The sequence below is a fragment of the Mastomys coucha genome, unplaced genomic scaffold (genome assembly GCF_008632895.1).
Source record: "Mastomys coucha isolate ucsf_1 unplaced genomic scaffold, UCSF_Mcou_1 pScaffold22, whole genome shotgun sequence".
Taxonomy (NCBI): Eukaryota; Metazoa; Chordata; class Mammalia; order Rodentia; family Muridae; genus Mastomys; species Mastomys coucha.
In genome coordinates, this window is record NW_022196905.1 from 42601163 (window position 1) to 42619632 (window position 18470).

Sequence of the window (18470 nt, forward strand, 5' to 3'; positions counted from 1 at the left end):
ATTTAAAAGAAAAATATGTATTCAATTGATAGTGATTCCTAATCTAAGGACAAGTAGGTCAGGTACAATTATCTGTTTCTCAAGAGTTGCTGAGTATTTATCACATATAAATACTGTGTATGAATTTCAAAATCAAGTTAAATAAAATGTTGTCTATTATTATGGAGAGATTTACAATACCCCTACACTTATAGAATTCTAAATGTAAGAGAAGGTCAAACTGTGTGCTAAGTTCCTTTGTATTTAGATATACTCAGAATTCTTCACATACAATTGCACCCAGGACATATTGTCAGAGCTCATTATATGGAATGGAAGAGTGGTTCTTGATCTTTCTAATGCTGGGATGTTTTAATACAATTCCTCATGCAATGGTGACCCCAACCATAAAATTATTTTGTTGTTATTTTATAACTGTGATTTTGCTACTGTTGTGAATTGTAATATAAATATCTGTGCTTTCCAGTGGTTTTGGGTGGCCCCTGTGAAATGGTCATTTGACCTCCAAAGGGGTCACAACCAATAGGTTGAAAACCACTGGCATTGAAGATTCTGAGATTCCAAACAGAAGTTGTTACTGTTTTTATGTCTCTTCTTTCTGATCATGCACCTTGTATAGTGCAACATAGCTGATAGTAACAAACTAACACTGAACAGGTGCCTTTTGCATGCTGTAGCACTTCTGAAAGTAAAATGCAAATAGTTTCTGATTGTTGCTACCAGCCCCTCCACTATTCACACATTATTTTAATATTATAAATTAAATTGAGCATTTAACCATTCTCCATAGCTTGAGCAAGAAACACCTATTAGCATGTCTCAGGTGGATTTATCAAAAGGATCTTCTCACTAATAAAGTTTCAACCTATTTCAGCTACATGTCCCTGTGGACTTAGCAAAAGACACTATCATTTCTACCTTCATTATAAAATATTTTAATTATCTTACTTACAAATATGTCCCTACTTTTTAATAAAAGTGCTTAGTCTACTCCAAAGAGTATAAAGCACTTTCAAGGCAAATTCTGACTATACTCATGGCTATGAGTTATAAAATATAACTGAAAGCAAGAGAAATGCCACTGGCCCCTCTAACTGGGAAATCTAAGAGCAGATGAGAACAGAGGTTTTGTTATCATCTCGTTTTCTTTCTTAGGCACTGGTTTTCCTGACTTGACTATAGCGTTTAAGATAATGTTTGGTATAATTCCTTACCAGATCAGTTAATGCCATTAAAGTTCAGTGTATTCATGCCCATAAGTCTTTCTCCTTAAGTATTAGGCATGCGTCTTAAATACTTACATCCCATGTATTTAAATTCTTCCCCAAATGTCCTGCTATCAATATGAGTGATGATGGTAAATGAAGCAATAAACATATAATTGATACAAACTTTGGTATTTATATTAAATTGTCTAACTTTATTCCCCTAAATTGACCATTCTAAATTTCCTTATCTTCTATTGCATTAGTATTCTTCAATTTTTTGTCAGATGGATATACTTCCTCTGTTAGTAAAAGTGAGTCAGGAAAGTAGAGCTCTCTCTGGTTTTATCTTTCAATGCTAAACATATACTCATCACCTTGTAAACCATCTTTCCCTCTTCCATATTTTCTTAAGTGGATATTTTTAAAATTTTTCACAACCTTCTTGAGGAAGTTTTCTATATTTCTTTCCTTCTTGGGGATGAAATTTCTAAATTTTTGCTTACTATGCCACATTTTTACTCAACAGGTATAGAAATTTTAGTTACTGTCTTAGTAGAATCATATTTCTATAAAACATTACAAAGCAGGCTGGAAAGATGCTCCAGTAGTTAAAAGTACTGGCTGCTATTTTACAAGACATGGGTTCAACTACCAGCACTCATATGGGAGCTCATAACTGTCTGCTATTCCAACTGTAGAGTATCCTATACACTCTTCTGGCCTCTAGGTATCAATGAAGTGCACAGGTATATATGCAAATGATGCACTTATACACAATAAACATATAAACAATTTTTATATCTCACGCATTTGCAGCTTATAAAGACTCATTCCTGGTTCATACAAGGTACCTTTCTGCCACATCACCATACAGTAGTGGGCCAGATGAGCAACCTCAAGTCTCTTTTATTATGGGGTTAGTCCCATCTATAAAAGCTCTGATTTTATGATCTAATAATCTTCCTTAAGTCCATTCCTGATGCCATTAATTTGGGACTCAACATATAATACATAAATTTCAACATATAAATTTGGAGATAAGTAAATAATTTACACGCAAATAGTCTTGCACAAAAATGGCTATTATGAAAATACAGTAGCAAGCAATGCAAAATGTCCAAGTGCTAAAAATCAGAGCAAGGTAAATAAATTCCTAAGTAATGACACATATACATGAATGAATATATTAGGAAAACAGAAAATGATATTAGAAATTTATTAGTCATAAGTAATTATGTTGTAATATTTTAAGAATCACATAAATACATTCACTTATATGCATGTGTGCATATGCCCATCAGCATGCAGACTTAAATATTGGATTTCTCGTTAGTAAAATACAGGTAACTTTAATTTTCTTTAGGTGTCACTAAATTTCTTAAATTTTGTGTAAATAATATGTTGTTTTAAATATGTGAGAAAATAATGGCCTCTTAAAACATTTCGTATTTGAAGCCTTTTCCTAATAACCATTTCATCATAGATTTCTTTCAAGATATATTTTTACTTTTAGGATTTTTGTGTGTGTGTGTGTCTGTGTGTGTGTATGTATATATGTATTCATGTATCTATGCATGTATGCATAAGTTCAGTTGCCCATGGAAGCCATGGTGTCAGGTTACAAGCTCAGTTGTAAGGCTGGTGTGGGTGTTGAGGACCAACTGGTCTCTCTCACAAGAGTGATGTGTGTATATTCTATGCCATTTCTATGGCTCCTTTTTATAGCTTTATTTTTGTCAGGTCCAGCAAGGCATTTGTGGGGACAGAATAACATGGTTCATATCCCTAAGACTGGGCTGGTGAATATGTGCTTCCATGGGTATAAGGCTTGTTTGAATACTAATGTACATATTTTACACTCCTCCTTTAAGGAATGTCCTCCCTGTTAACATTAATGACTCTATCATAATCAAACAGCTTGAATCTAGAAACTGAGGGTGAAGCTAATGTCTCAGAAAAAGTGGTAAATGCTGGGACCTTCAGGGTAGCCCTTAAGGCTGTGGAGAAGAACTCTTAAAAACATGAGTTCAAAAATATATCAATCCCAGCACTTGGGAGGCAGAAGCAGGTGGATTTCTGAGTTCCAGGCCAGCTTGGATTACAGAGTGAGTTCTAGGACAGCCAGGGCTACACTGAGACACCCTGTCTGGAAAAGTCAAATATATGCATATATGTATCATTTCTTAACTATGTAAAAAATAAGAATGCAATATGAATTATATAAGGGGCTTCAAGAATCTAAAGGAACAAAGGCAGCTGCATTAATGAGCCAACTTCCTAGACGTATACAATGGCAGATAGATACAAGGCAGGAAGATTCCTGAGTTCAAGGTCAACCTGGGACATAGCAAGGTTAACTCCAAGTGTGGTAGGAATGGTAATTTCAGTACAGGGTCCCTCCCAGCTAGTTTATTGTTTGTGCTTAACTGAGGCCTGCAAATCTCCAAATTCTTGGATTCTTTTGCAATGTTAAAAGAAAATATGTGTTTGCTGTTTCCTAAGAATTAAGGGTCTGAGGCCAAGGGATTCTAATTCATAGGTTAATCAAAAGGAAATCTGGAATAAATAACTGCATTGATATGTAAATAAAAACTAGGCTTTTGGTCTCCATGAGATTAGCTAGCAGAAAGTGATAGCAGTTCTATAGAATTTTTCTTTGGTGAGATCTAAGCTGTCTAGAGATTTCTGGAGAGTGAAAACAACTCTTCGAGAGTTTTTTTTAACAATATAAGGTCAGAAATCTTAAGAATTATTTTAAGAATTACACAGCTCTTTTAGAATTTTTGTGGCTTTCTGATTTTGATTGGAAAACCCAAGAATTACTTTTAGAATGTTTCTATCTGGATTTCTGACTTGGTCAGACAGAGAGACAGAGAGAGAGAGCGAGCAGTCTGGAAAGCCATCTCAGCAGAATCAAGACCACGAGCTTGGATCCACGATTTGACTTTGAAGTCTTTGTTTTTACCACACCCAAACGCCCCTCTCTCAGCAACCTGGACCTAGATGAGGGTGGTCCTTGGCAATTTATCAATACAGCAGCATGTCTATCAACTGCCTCCAATTCTTTCCTGATCTTCTACTACTCAATCTAATACTATTTCATTGAACCTCACATTGAGCTCAGACACAGCTCAGTTACATTCACCTGACTCCACAGCAATGGTGCTGTTGGTTGAGGAGAATAGTTACAGATGATTTCTTTCCCCATTAAAATTGTATAGCAGGCCATCTAGAAGCCAAGTCTGCTTTTCCTTCCATCTAATCAAGCAATGGTTCCACAGACACCACAAATACACTGCAATGTTTACGATAACACCATTCTCACTAAGCCACTGGAATTGTAATCACTCCCTCTCATAAATCTGAATTCTGCTTCTGTGCAAAGTCCATAAACAAACACCACAATGTTCTTGATGCAATTGGAGATTAATTACATAACTTGTAGTCCAAAGTTTATGACTAGAATCCTAATAACAAAAGTTGTGACTCTTGAAAGCAAGAAGGAAAGGGATGGTTTGTATAGGTAATGGATAGATATTATCATTATGCTCAGAATTCGATTTTAGAATGTCAGGCTTTTTTTCTGACATATGCGATATTAAAAGCTTGTAAAATTAACTCATGTAATACAAAGAGCTCACATACACCTAACATGAATACAAGTTATTGATTTTATTTATTTATTCATATAGGCTTACATCTTTCCCTTGTAGCTAAGACTATTCTTAAGCATACTATGTAGTCCAGGTTTCCATTATTTCATTTAATACTTCTATTTTAGCTTCCCAATTTCTGAGAGTACAGTTATAAGCCACTATGTTCAGTCAATATAAACTTGATTACTTTAGAATGGATCTCAGCAGTCCAATATTTGCTGATCCTTTGCAATATCAACTTTAAAAATATTATTATCATGTAAAGATAAAAAATACTCACTATTGTCTAGTTTTAATATCTTTCTAATGGACCCTCCTACTTTATCCCTTCCCCTATACTTTGAAGATGTTGGGGAAATGTAGTCTTTGAAATAATGATTTTGCTAGACCTCACCTTACAAATCAAAACAAAATTATGTATATAACAATCTATATTGTCCTAAATAAACAAATAGAATGTTGGCCATGAAATGATAATACAGAAGTCCCTCTCATAAATGGTTTTGCTTATATATAGATTCTGTTACCAACAGCCAGCTCTGGTAAGCAGACACTGGAAAATTCCAAAGATAAATAATTCACAAGCTTTATATTGTGTTCTATTCTGAGGTATTATCAATGAGATCTCTCATCATCCCTTTCCACCTGCCAAGAGCATAGGATTTCTATTCTCATGTATCCATGCCCTATATGCTACCTACCCAGTAATCAAGATGTAGCTACCTCAGTCATCAGGACAATTGCTCTCATATCATACTATCACAGTGCTTGAAATGTTTTACTTCAAAGCACCATAGCAATTATGTTGACTATTGGGATATGTCAGATAGAAGGCATAAGGTCCATTCCTTAAGAGGTGAACATAATTAACTTAAGGCAGAAAGAATGTGGGAAAGCAGTCACATACTCAAGATGTTTGCACCCATTTTAAGAATGCAAATATCTGAAATTTCAGAGAAGAAAAGAAGGAACATTACTGGTGTAAAGAAATAACACAATTTTCTTATCTCAGTGGAAAGTCAGATGTATGTCCCCAAATAATATTTTTTGACATTTTAAAATTAAATTCCAGGAAGAGAAGGGCCTAGGTTAATAAGAATATTCAATGTTAGAGCATATGTGGCTTTGAACACTGAGACTACCACTTGAGACAATAGTGCAATAGGGCTGATGGAGGTGCATTTGAGAATGTGTTTCTGAAGCAAATGACATAAAACATTCCCTGAGATCTATGAAGTCAGCCCCTCCAGTGGGAGATCCTGGTAGGGTTATATACTTTGCCTTTCATTTGTATTGTTTGATTAAATTATCACAACTTTCTGTCTATACAGCTTGAGTGTTCCCTAGGCTTAGAAGCTGAAATAATGTTAGAGGCTAATAACAGGGTTTCATTTCCTGATCCCATCATGTCTTCTGGTCTGATTACCTAGAAAATCCTGACTAGCAAAGTATATCTCCAGGATTGCACTCTGATGCACAGGATATCAAGTATCTCATTCATCTCTCAATTTGTTGATTCATCAATTCATGCATCCATCTGTGCATCCATCCATTCATCCATCCACCCACCCATCCATCTTTCCATCCATGCAATCACCTTTCTAAATCAAGTACATAACCTATAACTGAAAACTGCCATGCTTGATGCTGTGTCAATAAAGTTAGAATACTTCTCTCTATAAAACTTTAATTAATTAGTTCAGTGCCTTCAGTACCCAGGGACTAAACCACCAACCAAAGTCCCACATTGTGGGACTCATGGCTCCAGCAGTATGTGTATAGCAAAGGATGGCCTAGTTGGTCATCAAGGGCAGAAGAGGCCCTTGGCTCTGTGAAGGTTCTATGCCCCAGTGTAGGGGAATGCCAGGGCCAGGAAGTGGGAGAGGGTGGGTTGGTGAGCAGGGGGATGGGGGAGGGAACAGGGTTTTTTTCTTTTCTTTTTCTTTTTTTCAGAAGGGAAACTGGGAAAGGTGATATCATATGACATGTAAATAAAGAAAATATCTAATAAAGAAGACAAAAAACCCTTTAATTAAGTAGTTTTAGGTCTAGAATAAGTGTGTACAGACTTGTTCCAAAGCTCACAGACTCTATCTGTGGAAGAGTGCATAGCCTGACTCCGAGGCTGCACAGATTGTCTGCTCACATCACTGTATTTATTGAGGACCTTAGTAGAGATGTGATGATCCTTTCTGTTGAGCCTTTGACATTCAGTCTGAGCACATTATTTATCAAATACCCAAATCTTGAATACAGAGGTGCTCCTTGATTCACACGGCACAGTAGAGCTCTTGGGTCAAACAGTTGCTCTGTTCAATGTCCAACAGTCTTCAGTTCCTAGCAATTAAGCATGATTTTATCTGCTTCTAGTACTGTTGGAACACTGCTGTGACAGCCCTTGTCAGAGAAGATGTAATTATGACTACATGCTCATTAATATTGTCTGTTATCAGTAGATATTCAGACCAATTATACAGAAAAATGTCTGGGATAATACAGTTACAAAAATAGGGACTGTTGGTCTTTAAACAGGAAATTAGTCAAAGGTATCAGAACACTTGACATTGGCTACCTATGCACGTGGTGCAGTATTCTAACTCCTGTGGTATCAAAACTATGAATAGGGATCAAAATTTCATCAGAAATCACCTATGGGATACTGCGAAGATTATCATTGTGCTCTACAAAGCTGCCAATGGTTTCCTTAGCCCTGAAAGGCAGGGTCTCCCCGGAGAAACTGACATCATTTTGTATTCTTAGGTTAGAATTTTTTTTCATACACTATCCTCACCTTGCAGCTCATCTCATCAACCCCAGCTCTTCTTCATTATATTTTTCCATTTTTAAATTAAAAATCATTTAATTGACCCCACATTATACTTGGAAATATCTGTGCATTTTATCGATAATGAAAATTCATCTCCTCAGATATTTGTCTTCTTTACTGCATGTTAAAAAAAATACTTAAATCCAGCCTTTTACCAATTCTTAGTACCATAGTGCATTATCAATAACAAATTATCATGTGGTACAATACTTTATGTTGTTTTCTTGTCAAACTGTAATATTATATATTCAGGCAACAGTCCTGATAACCACCATTATGAATTCTTTCTAGAAGATACTTATAGATTCAACTTATAAAATGTTGTCAGTGATATTTATGTGGCTTTATTTTGTATGGGTTCATGTTTGTTGTTGCAAGTGACAGAATTTCCTCTTCTACAGCTGAAAATTGTTTCTTGGTGTTCACCGTCCCACATCTCCACTATCTCCTGATCCACTGAAGGTCACCTGTTGATTCTGCATCTTTGTATTGTAATTGGTGCTATTGTTACTGTAGATTCCACATTCTGACTTTTTTTTTTCAGACATAATAATAATGAGGCGAGTGGAGTGTGGAGTGATTCTACTCTTACTTTTTGAGGACCATCTCCTCAAAGGGCATTCAAGAGTTTCCTTTACTCTACAGTCTCAGTCTCCCTGAGTCTTATCTGTTTGCTAGCAGACATCTCACAGGCTTGAAGTAATATCCTTGTGTTCCTTCAACGTGGTAGCAACCCTTCCTGCTCTTGGACCTTTACCAACATCCTCTTGTCTTTGTGTCTCTGCCTTCTATGTGAGAGACTCTCCCTGCTTGATATTTGCAGGAAGGATTATTTTTATCAATCAGTTCTGTCATCTCCATCCACAGAGACATCTCTGGATATTCAGTTCAAGTAGCCCCCTTTCGTTCTGTTTTTTATCTTATGCTTATGTTTATCACAACCAATGCTATATGTCATGCTCCTTGTAGCTTATTTGTCTATTACAAAATATCCTTTTAGCCACTTTTCTTCTATGCTACTGTTTCTTTTCTTGTTTGCAGAGAGTGACAAAGAATGGATTCTGGGGTTGCTATGAGCTGGGGCTCTTCTCTATTACCTTGGGGTTACCATGGACCTCCTCATGCTTCAGTTTTATCATTAGTAAAATCATGATGAAAATAATTTTTACCTCCCAAAACATTAATTTTGAGAACTGAATGAAGCAACCAAAACAAAATACCATCAACTCTGCCTATTAGAGTCTCACTTAATTAATTATTAATTGCTACTGCGTCTGCTTCTGTTTTATGATAATACCCTGAGCCATCTAGTTATATGATATCTCTCCCTTCTATCAAGCATAGAACTGGATAAAATATGGAAAATCAACTGATTTGGGTTTTATTGGAGAGAAAGGGGAAAGAAACATGTAGAAGCTCAATTTACAAGTTGATAAAGGATGTACAGGAGACTAGATCTGGAAAGGCAATTTAAGTCAGTGATGAACAGTACTTTACTATTATATAATGATGAGAGAGACAGAGTGGGATGTGCTGCTGGCACAGCTAGCTGTAACCTAATATTAATGAGGCCAAGGTGACAGGGTTTGGCACCTTCCTGTGTTCCACTTAGTTTGTCTCCGCTCTGATCTTTTAGCCTGCGTTTTGCCAGTATGCCAGCCATGTTAAGTACTGTGTCTGGAAGACACAGAACAAAAGATAAACAAAGCCATTAGCTAAGGGTGAGGGAAACTTATCTAATGGGATATTTCTAATAAATAGTGGACTGGTTAGTGGCACTGTTTGACTTCTTTGGGTGCTAACTTTCCTCTCACCACACACAAACTCACGTGTGAACAATGTATGCAGACCCTCACAACTTCATCTAAGACTCATGTTAGAATTGAAAAGTTGAAAAGCCGAGGAGTCATTGTTTTTTTGGTTTTTTTTTTTGGTTTTTTATTTTTTGTTTCTTTGAGACAGGGTTTCTCTGTATAGCCCTGGCTGTCCTGGAACTCACTCTGTAGACCAAGCTGACCTTGAACTCAGAAATCCTCCTGCCTCTGCTTCCCAAGAGCTGGGATTAAAGGCGTGTGCCACCACTGCCCGGCTTGATTTTTGTTTTTGTTTTTCCTCTTTCTGAAATGACCTTGGGCTGCCAACAGGTGGTACAAGGTAAGCATAAGCAAACAGGAGACTTTAATGTCATAATACACAGATTTGCCAGGAATTGCAAAAATACAATGTTTCTGGTACATCTTTTAGAGGTATGAATAGCTTATAGCAGGATATTGATTTATATCTTTAAAATACTGCCTTTTTTTTTTTTTTTGCTTTAAAGTTAAAATTGTTCTCAGTCTTGAGAGAAAACTCCCTCAGTCACTCTGGCTCTTGGATCTGATTTTGTCTTCCTTATGGAAGGAATCCTAGGTTTTCATCATTTCAGTGTTCCATGAGGGATTTATCTGTTGATGGTTTCTCTCATCTCCTTCTCTTCTGCTGTCTCTTTTTCTTCTTTACCCACCTATCTCTCCTCTTTGTCTGCTGTTTCCTCCCTGAGAGTCCATGCCAGAGCTGACCATAATCTTTCAGTGTGAAAGCATGCCAATGATATGATTAAACATTATAAACAGGAGTTAGTCATTACTCCCCTCCCAGGATTTGAGAATATGTTTTCTTCTAGTTCACTTTTATTTATGAGATAACTCATCAGCTTTTCACCCATTTCCACATTTGGCAATGAATCTAGCCTAGGAAGCATGGAGTTCCCTGAAGTGTCATCAACAGCACCATTGTTATCATATGCCACTTTAAGTTTTCTAGGGACTGGCACCATCATTTGCCACTTAACTGTGGCCTCTCTTTTTTCTTTTTCTTCCTTCCTTCCTTCCTTCCTTCCTTCCTTCCTTCCTTCCTTCCTTCCCTCCTTCCTTCTTTCCTTCTTGTCTGTCTGTCTGTCTGTCTGCTTGTCTATCTATCTATATCTATCTATCATTTATCTCTCTATCATCTATCTATCTATGAATGAAATCTCATGCAGAAGTACTATGTATACATTATGGTCATTCCTTTTCCTTGGTCCTCCCAACACTTCATAACCTCCTACTCTCAAGTACATGAGCTCTTCTTTATTATGGTTATATAGTGTGCTGAGTAAATTCACCATTGTGTATAGTTTGTATGTTTAGGGCTGAACAATCAGAATAGGATAAGTTCTCAGTAGGCTCATCCCTGGAGAACTGCGTTTCCCCCTCCCAGCAGCCATGAACAGCCTGCATCTCTTCTCTTAGGCATGGGAATTGTAATGTTTTCCATCCATGTTGGCATGTCAGCTGATGTTGCCATTATGCAAGTGTTGTTTGGTTGACCATGTTGCTAAGCTTTCTTTGATTGCAGCCTCCCTAAAATGCACCATTATTTGTTATTTAATACATAGAATTTCCCCCTCTCTCTTCTGCATTATTAAAAGGCCATTTTTCAGTATCAAGCAAAGAAAAACATAACTGAATCCTTATTTCCACATAAAATGCTGTATATATCATTTTGTAAGATATGTGCTTATATACATGTGTGTGGGTGCTTACATATGAAAACACACACACACACAAACACACACACACACACACACACACACACACACACACACATACACACAGAGCTTCAGGTTCACACTTAATGATCCGAGCCTTAGTATCCTTTTAAAATTATTTACTTCCCTTCCCTTCATAATCCTGTTACAATTTGAAGAACTTTCTGTTCAAAACTCTGTCACATTAAAATTATAGTTAAATTAATCTAAGGATTTAGGGACTCTTTGAGAGAACTTTGTGATATAGCTATTAAGCATATAAAAGAATGTGTTTCTTCATACATTTTCAAGCATGCACACCATTGGGTCATGTTCATATGTCACCATTACCACTCCTAGCCACTGATCCTCTTCCTCCTTTTAGAGCCCACTGGTCCTGACATAACCATAGCCTCACCTCAAGTGGCTCCTGACATGGTCCCTAGAATCATACCAGAGTTTCTGAATAATATCCCAGATTTTATAGTGACACTGTCCTGAGAAGGTAGCTTAATCACCTAAGCTTAAGGCACTGCAATCAGAATTCTGTGAAAATACAGATGAACTTGTTTAACATCTCAGAGTAAAATTCTTTTGTGATTCTTAGGAAACATTTAGAAATTATTCAATCAGTATACTTTTAAATAAAATCTATGATTTCCTTCTTTGCCTTTTACAACCATTGTTTAATAGATCTGGGCGAAGCAACCACCAAATTTCTATTTTTTTTTTTTTTGCTGGAAGTGGGAGCTTTTTAATTTTTTCTAGACTCCATATGTTTGGCTCTAGGCTATGGATGCAATTTTTTTTTTTCATTTTATTTTCTTCTGGACAATATGTGTCAAAGAGTTATTCATTTATTTTGTGAAATCTCTAAAGGATAGCTTAGATTAGGTCAATAAAAGTCAATGTTTCCATTCATATAGATGTATGGACCACTTCTGATAAGTCTCAAAATCATAGCATGACTTACTCTTTAATCAAAAGTTATATATGTACACATACACACACAGATATATGTATATATATATATGTATATATATATATATAATTTCTTATTACAAACTAAGAAAATATGGAAACTAATCATGTGTGACTACAGACAAAACATTCAGATTGAATTTTCAATAGCTGAGGATGTAAATACATAACCAGAGCAGTATTATTTATTGAGAGCAGAGAAAACATTCCAGAGATGGTGGCGAGTCACACAAGGCTATGACCTCTGTAACAGCCCAGAGCAGTCATCCTCACAGATTTCTACTTAATTTATTGAAATTCATTTTCTAATTTAAAAATATGCATGCTTGCCCTCTGCTTGGAACAGAGGACACTAAAAGTGAGGAGTTTAATGGAGTTTTGATTACCAGGATGGTCAGAGAAGCTTGTGTCAGGAGCATATCATGTAGAAATTAATCTAACTAAATTAATGTCTCATGGTTTTAGTGCAGCCCAATCTAATGTCATTAATGTCTCATGGTTTTAGGGCAGCCGAACCTTATGAATTCTCCTCCACCTTGCCAGCTCTCTCTACAGACTGTGGCCCTCTGTCTGTCTATATCCTAACAATACCGTGTTTTTCTATCCTAATCGGTATGGAAAAAAAAGTGGTAGTAAAATCAAAATTACTCTCTGGGCTGAGTCTAAATGGGCAAAGACCCAAGAGCTGAGTAGCTCAAGACTGAGGACTGACTGTACTTTTTACCTCCTACAAATGACTGTGGGAAGTTATTCCCTCTTCTGAGCCTTAATTGTATCATCTGTAGAATGAGTATGATAGCATGAGACACTAGTGTCCATATTGTAATTACACTATAATGCAAAATAATAGCTCACATAAAAATTCTGTAAATGCTGTGTGTGTGTGTATCTTTGTGTGTGTGCGTGTATGTGTGTGTGTGTACATGTCTGTGCCATACATGCCATGTGCTGTGCGTGGAGAGCACATAGTTGGGTATCAATATTCACATTTACCTTGTTTGAGACAGTCTCTGTTTATTGGTACTTATGTCCAGACTAGAACCGATTCTCAAACCCTCATCTCACCTAGGAGTTCTGGGATTTCAGACACATGCTGCTTGGCTTCTGGCATAATGAACTCAGATTCCTCATGCTTGCATAGTACACCTTTTCCTCATTGAGCCTCTTCCTTGCTCAGGTGCACAGAACTTTATTCACTACACAACAAGTGTTTCATAAATGGTTGTTCTTGTAATTACACAATTATGGTGTACTGGGAATGTAAGGAATTGATTCTTTAATGTTGCATCTTGGACATTGAAACATACCAGAGGCATGTTTTCCAAGTCTTTTCATAGCTCCATCCATATGCAGTTTTGGAATTTAAATGTAGTTCCTTGTCCATTTAAAACTTCAACAGAAATCATTTTATGACATCAAAACTAATGGCATAACAATGTAACACTATTTCTAATTAATGTCTCTAAGATTCCATTTCTGTTGTTACTTTTTGAAGAATAAGATACATTGTTGTGAGTAGGAGTTCAGGAGCATCAGTACTGTAAAAACATATTTCACCCTGTTGTGTATAAACCCAATGATATTTAAAATTCTCTAAGTCCCTGAAGATTTTGCTGTCCCAAATATTTTGTTATCATCTGACAAGCACAAAATACAACACAGAGTGCAAAATAAAAATATTCTGAAACCTTCCAAAATTCACTTAATTTACATTGTTTTATTCACATTGGTTATAAAAATCAGCTGCTTGTGAGGGAAAAGTTATTATCAGAGAAATAATTATATGTTTAGTATTTACTTGGGCTTATAAAATCTTCCCTCAGCCATAGGTCTAGTCAAACATAGAACATATTTATTTTAATTTTGACATTTTGTTTTTAAACTTCATCATTTTCAGTTTGCACTTCAGGACCTTTCCTACTCCGACAATAACGCTGACATACTGTTTTAGCCGTATTAGAGCTTGAGATCCACCCTTATGGAAAATAGCACTAAAGCAGAAAAACATTGTGATGATTGTGACTAAATAATATTGCTAAGACACATGAAACCGGAGCTCAGAATCCTTGTGTCTAGCTCCCACAGCTGTGCTAAGGGCTCTGACCTAGTCTTATTTCCAGGCACTGATGCTTGCCTTCCTCAGCTGCTGTGCTCTAACTAAGCAGAGGTGAAGGCAGGGGAAACCTTCTTGAATAACTTGTAATGCTTAATTTATTTTCTACAAACTCCAGTCCTACTCTATCTGCATTACTGAGAAATCTATGAAACCAAACCTCTCCCAGGAATAGATTCCATACTTTTAGCTTTGATTGCTAGGAATGCAGTGAGTAGGTCACCGCCCCCCTCCCTGCTCTGAAGCAGGTGCAGTGCTTTCCTTGTTTCTGTGGTGCAGGACAGAGGCTGAGGATGACTTTTAAGTGCCACCTATGGGATCAGGTGCTTAGAGGGTCAGGGATAAACCAAGAGAGATGAACCCATGGCAGAAAACAAGAAAGAAGGTTAGCAAATAATCACCAAGCAGTATTCTAAACTCTTCAAACTTCAGGGGCAAATCTAGGGATACTGTATTTTATTTGCTATTGCTGAAAAAAAAAAAAGAAAAGAAAAAAAGCAAAGATAAGGAAAAGGAGACTTCAATAGCCAACAGGGATCAAAATGTATTTGCATATTCTTCTACCTCCAAGGCTGCATACAAATTAAATGTGTAATTACATTTAGATGCCACAGCTGCTTAGAGATTCATTCTTCACAGCATCTATTTGTGAATTTTGAAAGTTTTATAAGGAAACCTTGAAAGCAAAAAAGTAAATATTTTGAAAGGGAGTTACAATTTGTTAGCAGCCATCCTTTCGTCAATAGGCAACGAGAGGCAGATCTTAGTAGATCAGAGAATTGCAGCATTCAAAAAAAAAAAAAATAGCATCGCTTAGAAATGCAATCTGCTGGCTTCCGTTTTCTACTGATCCCTCTATGAATTCAACTTCTCTGTCATTTATTACAGCAAGAAGCAAAGTGGCCCAAAGGAGAATTGTTTGCGGGAAGCAACAGAGATATTCACAACAAAAATGTGACAACATGTACAAACATGGATGGATGAAAAATAACATATTATTTAAGCAGCCTTCTGAGTCCCATTCTTGTCAGATAGTTATGTATAGCGAAAACCAGAGGATTGAAATTATGGCTCCTGAGATGTGAAAATTAATGTGTGAGTGCATGCACATGCTATTTTAAAGAAATAAGAGACTGGGACCATAAAGTTGCCATGTACAGTGGTGGAAAAACTCATAAATGACCCATTGTGCACAATGATGGAAAGGGAATGTTAGTTTTTCAAGATTTTTTTAATGCTACACAGATGGGCTTCATAATTAGCACCACAGAAGGCCTCCCGACCTTACTAGTCCCATAGAAACATCTGAACCTTGCCTGTGTATATGAGGAGGTCCCATGTGGAATAGCAGAATACTAGTTAGCCAGGAACTGACCACTGGAAGTGTGTACTAGTTACAGCCAGCACATTCAGTAATAAATGACAGCTGGGCCACTAACAAGATCTGATGGGTGAGAGATTTTTCTTGGAATTAGCCTGAGCTCTTAAGTGATAGATGAAATCAATTTCAGAGTGATAGATTGAATCTCAAAGAATAGGCCTCAAAAAAAAAATAGGGCTTACATAAAACAAAAGTTTTGTGATTTTTATCCTTAGCTTGTCAGTTATATACATATAAAGCAGAGGATCTATGAACTGTCAATCAATACACACACAATCAATGGTAGATCCTATTATTTGCGTTAGCATTAGGGTTATTTTTCTTACTAGAATGGCATGACATCAGTTGTCATCAGATCGATCCTTTGTACTTGCAGATAGACATTGTGACCCATGACTCCTTAATTTTCATCTAGGTCACCATGATTTATCATACTTAACATATGAACTGACTGTACGTCCTTTTCTCTAGACTTACAACTTGCTCCAGATACTTGGAAACAGGCATTCAATTATATACACTCAGAAGAAATATTCATAACTTTTCAACAGAGGAACTTGACAGTAGGTCACCACTTGACATGAGGTGACATCAGCATTTCCCCATGCCTGGATGGTCTCAAAAGGAAAATAAGTTGGTTTAATGCTATGACACCATCTTTGTAGGGCCCAGACTTGGAATAGCCTCAGTGTTTCTTTTACTAAGGGAAACACTTGACTTGATGGATAGATTAACTGTCAGTTATGTCTTGGATCTAGAAACGTTTTAAAAAGAGGTATGTACGTGTGTGGATATGGGAGTGTGAGAGTAAGAGGAAGCTGTGAGCTATAGCTAGGAGACCACAACACAGGTATTGAAGAGGAACAAGGAGGGCGAAAGGACAAATATAACACTAAGGATCACAAGGTACAACATGGCACAGGAAGGATACAGTGCAGGGGAATGAGATAGGGAGAAAAAAGAGGAGACAGAAGCAAGAAAACTAATTTTGTTTGCAAATTCATTAATGAACGTTAATATTATATACCATATAAAAATAAGATGTATGTTTTAACGATAAGTTGTGCATTTTTAAGTTGGAGAACTTGATGTTAACTTGAAGTAAATCTAAGCACCGAGAATCTTTAAATGATATCTTCACGCTTCTTTACGTTTACTTAGTTCATTATCACAACAGAAACCCTGCTCCTTTCTGCCTTCTTAATGGCAGTTGTCATTTTCAACCCATCTCCAATCACAGCTTACTCACTGGCAGATAACAAAGCAGCACAGCATCTGGCCTGGACTGCAGTGGCCCCCTACCCCATGGCACTGCCACATTTAGATGCAAGTCTTCATGGCAGAACTTCTTTTAGTGGTGGCTTCCATTACTGTAGTGTCTATCCATTGAACGGAGTGAAATGCATTTGCTGTTCAATTAAAGGCAGATACATGTGTAAGGTTTTTCATTGAAAAGAAAATCAAATAGCATCTAACAGCATGTTAATTTTCATGTTTGCTTAGTTTGTATAGACAACTCTGAGGTGATTTTGACAGATAATTTGTACTTTTATTCTCAGATGATCAATGCTCCATGGCAGGGGGTTGCAAACAGTTTCTCTAAGTGCCAGGCCATAAATGAGCTTTGCTGGGCCTAGAGCCTCAGCTACAATTACTCAGCTCTGCTATTGCTTTACAAACATAGATCCATTATTATAAAAAAGAATGCATAGGGCTGGAGAGATGGCTCAGCAGTTAAGAGCACTGACTGCTCTTCCAGAGGTCCTGAGTTCAATTCCCAGCAACCACATGGTAGCTCACAACCATTCCTAACAAGATCTGACAACCTCTTCTGGAGTGTCTAAAGACAGCTACAGTGTACTTACTTTAATGAAATAAATAAATAAATGAATAATTTTTTTTTAAAAAAGAAAAGAATGTACAGATCTATATTGTAATAAAACTTTATTTTCTAGATTAAGTAGATTATCTTTGACCCTTGGCCTACAGAGTGAGGAACTTTGCATTTGAGCATATACAATTAATTTTAGCAGTTCTTTTAAAAACTAACTAAATAAAATTATGTATCACCTGGCTTGTTACATGAATGATAGAGATCGAACTGTAACCCTCCCATTTCCATAGCATGCACTACTGACTGAGTTGTCCTTCAAGCTTTGAATGTCAAGTCAGTTTTTGTATTAGTTAATCTTTCATAAATTAACTAGTTAATTTACATCCAAAACACTGTCCCCTCCCAGAATCTGACCCGATTCCCCCTTCCCAAGTCTTAATTTATTGAAACTCCAATTCAATTATTTTGGGTGAGCATGTGTATGTCATGTGTATGTCTACAAGCATATGCTGCTTATAGAGATCAGAGGACAACTTGTGAGAATACAGTCACTTCTTGAACGATATAGGTTCAGGGAGTCAATAAAACAAGCCCTTAGGCTTGATGGGAAGCATCTTTAACCATAGAGCCACACTGCTAGCTGCATTGACTATTGCTGTTGTTAACATGGGCCTCACATCTTCATTTATTATTATGAAGCACCAGCTACTCAGTTTGTCCTAGTGGTGCGGCTGAGAAACCAAGGACTGCAGGATTTAGAGAAATTACTTTAAAATAATTCTGGAGCACAAGGAAAGCTTGCTTTAAAAGCAGTGGAAAACCTGTTAGCTAATGTAGAAGGACTGAGGGAACAGGAGAATTCCAACTCAATTCTTCACAGACTTAGAAAGAGCAATTGGCAGATTCATCTGGAACAACAAAAG

At 36.8% G+C, this 18470-nt stretch overlaps 1 protein-coding gene and 1 pseudogene across 5 annotated transcripts in view; one reads left to right on the plus strand and one right to left on the minus strand.

Moving 5' to 3' along the window:
* The window catches only part of Kcnip4 (potassium voltage-gated channel interacting protein 4), a 1067715-nt gene that overhangs the window by 347994 nt on the left and 701251 nt on the right, over positions 1–18470 (minus strand). The window lies entirely within an intron of this gene.
* On the plus strand, positions 3967–4024 carry LOC116071691 (annotated as a pseudogene).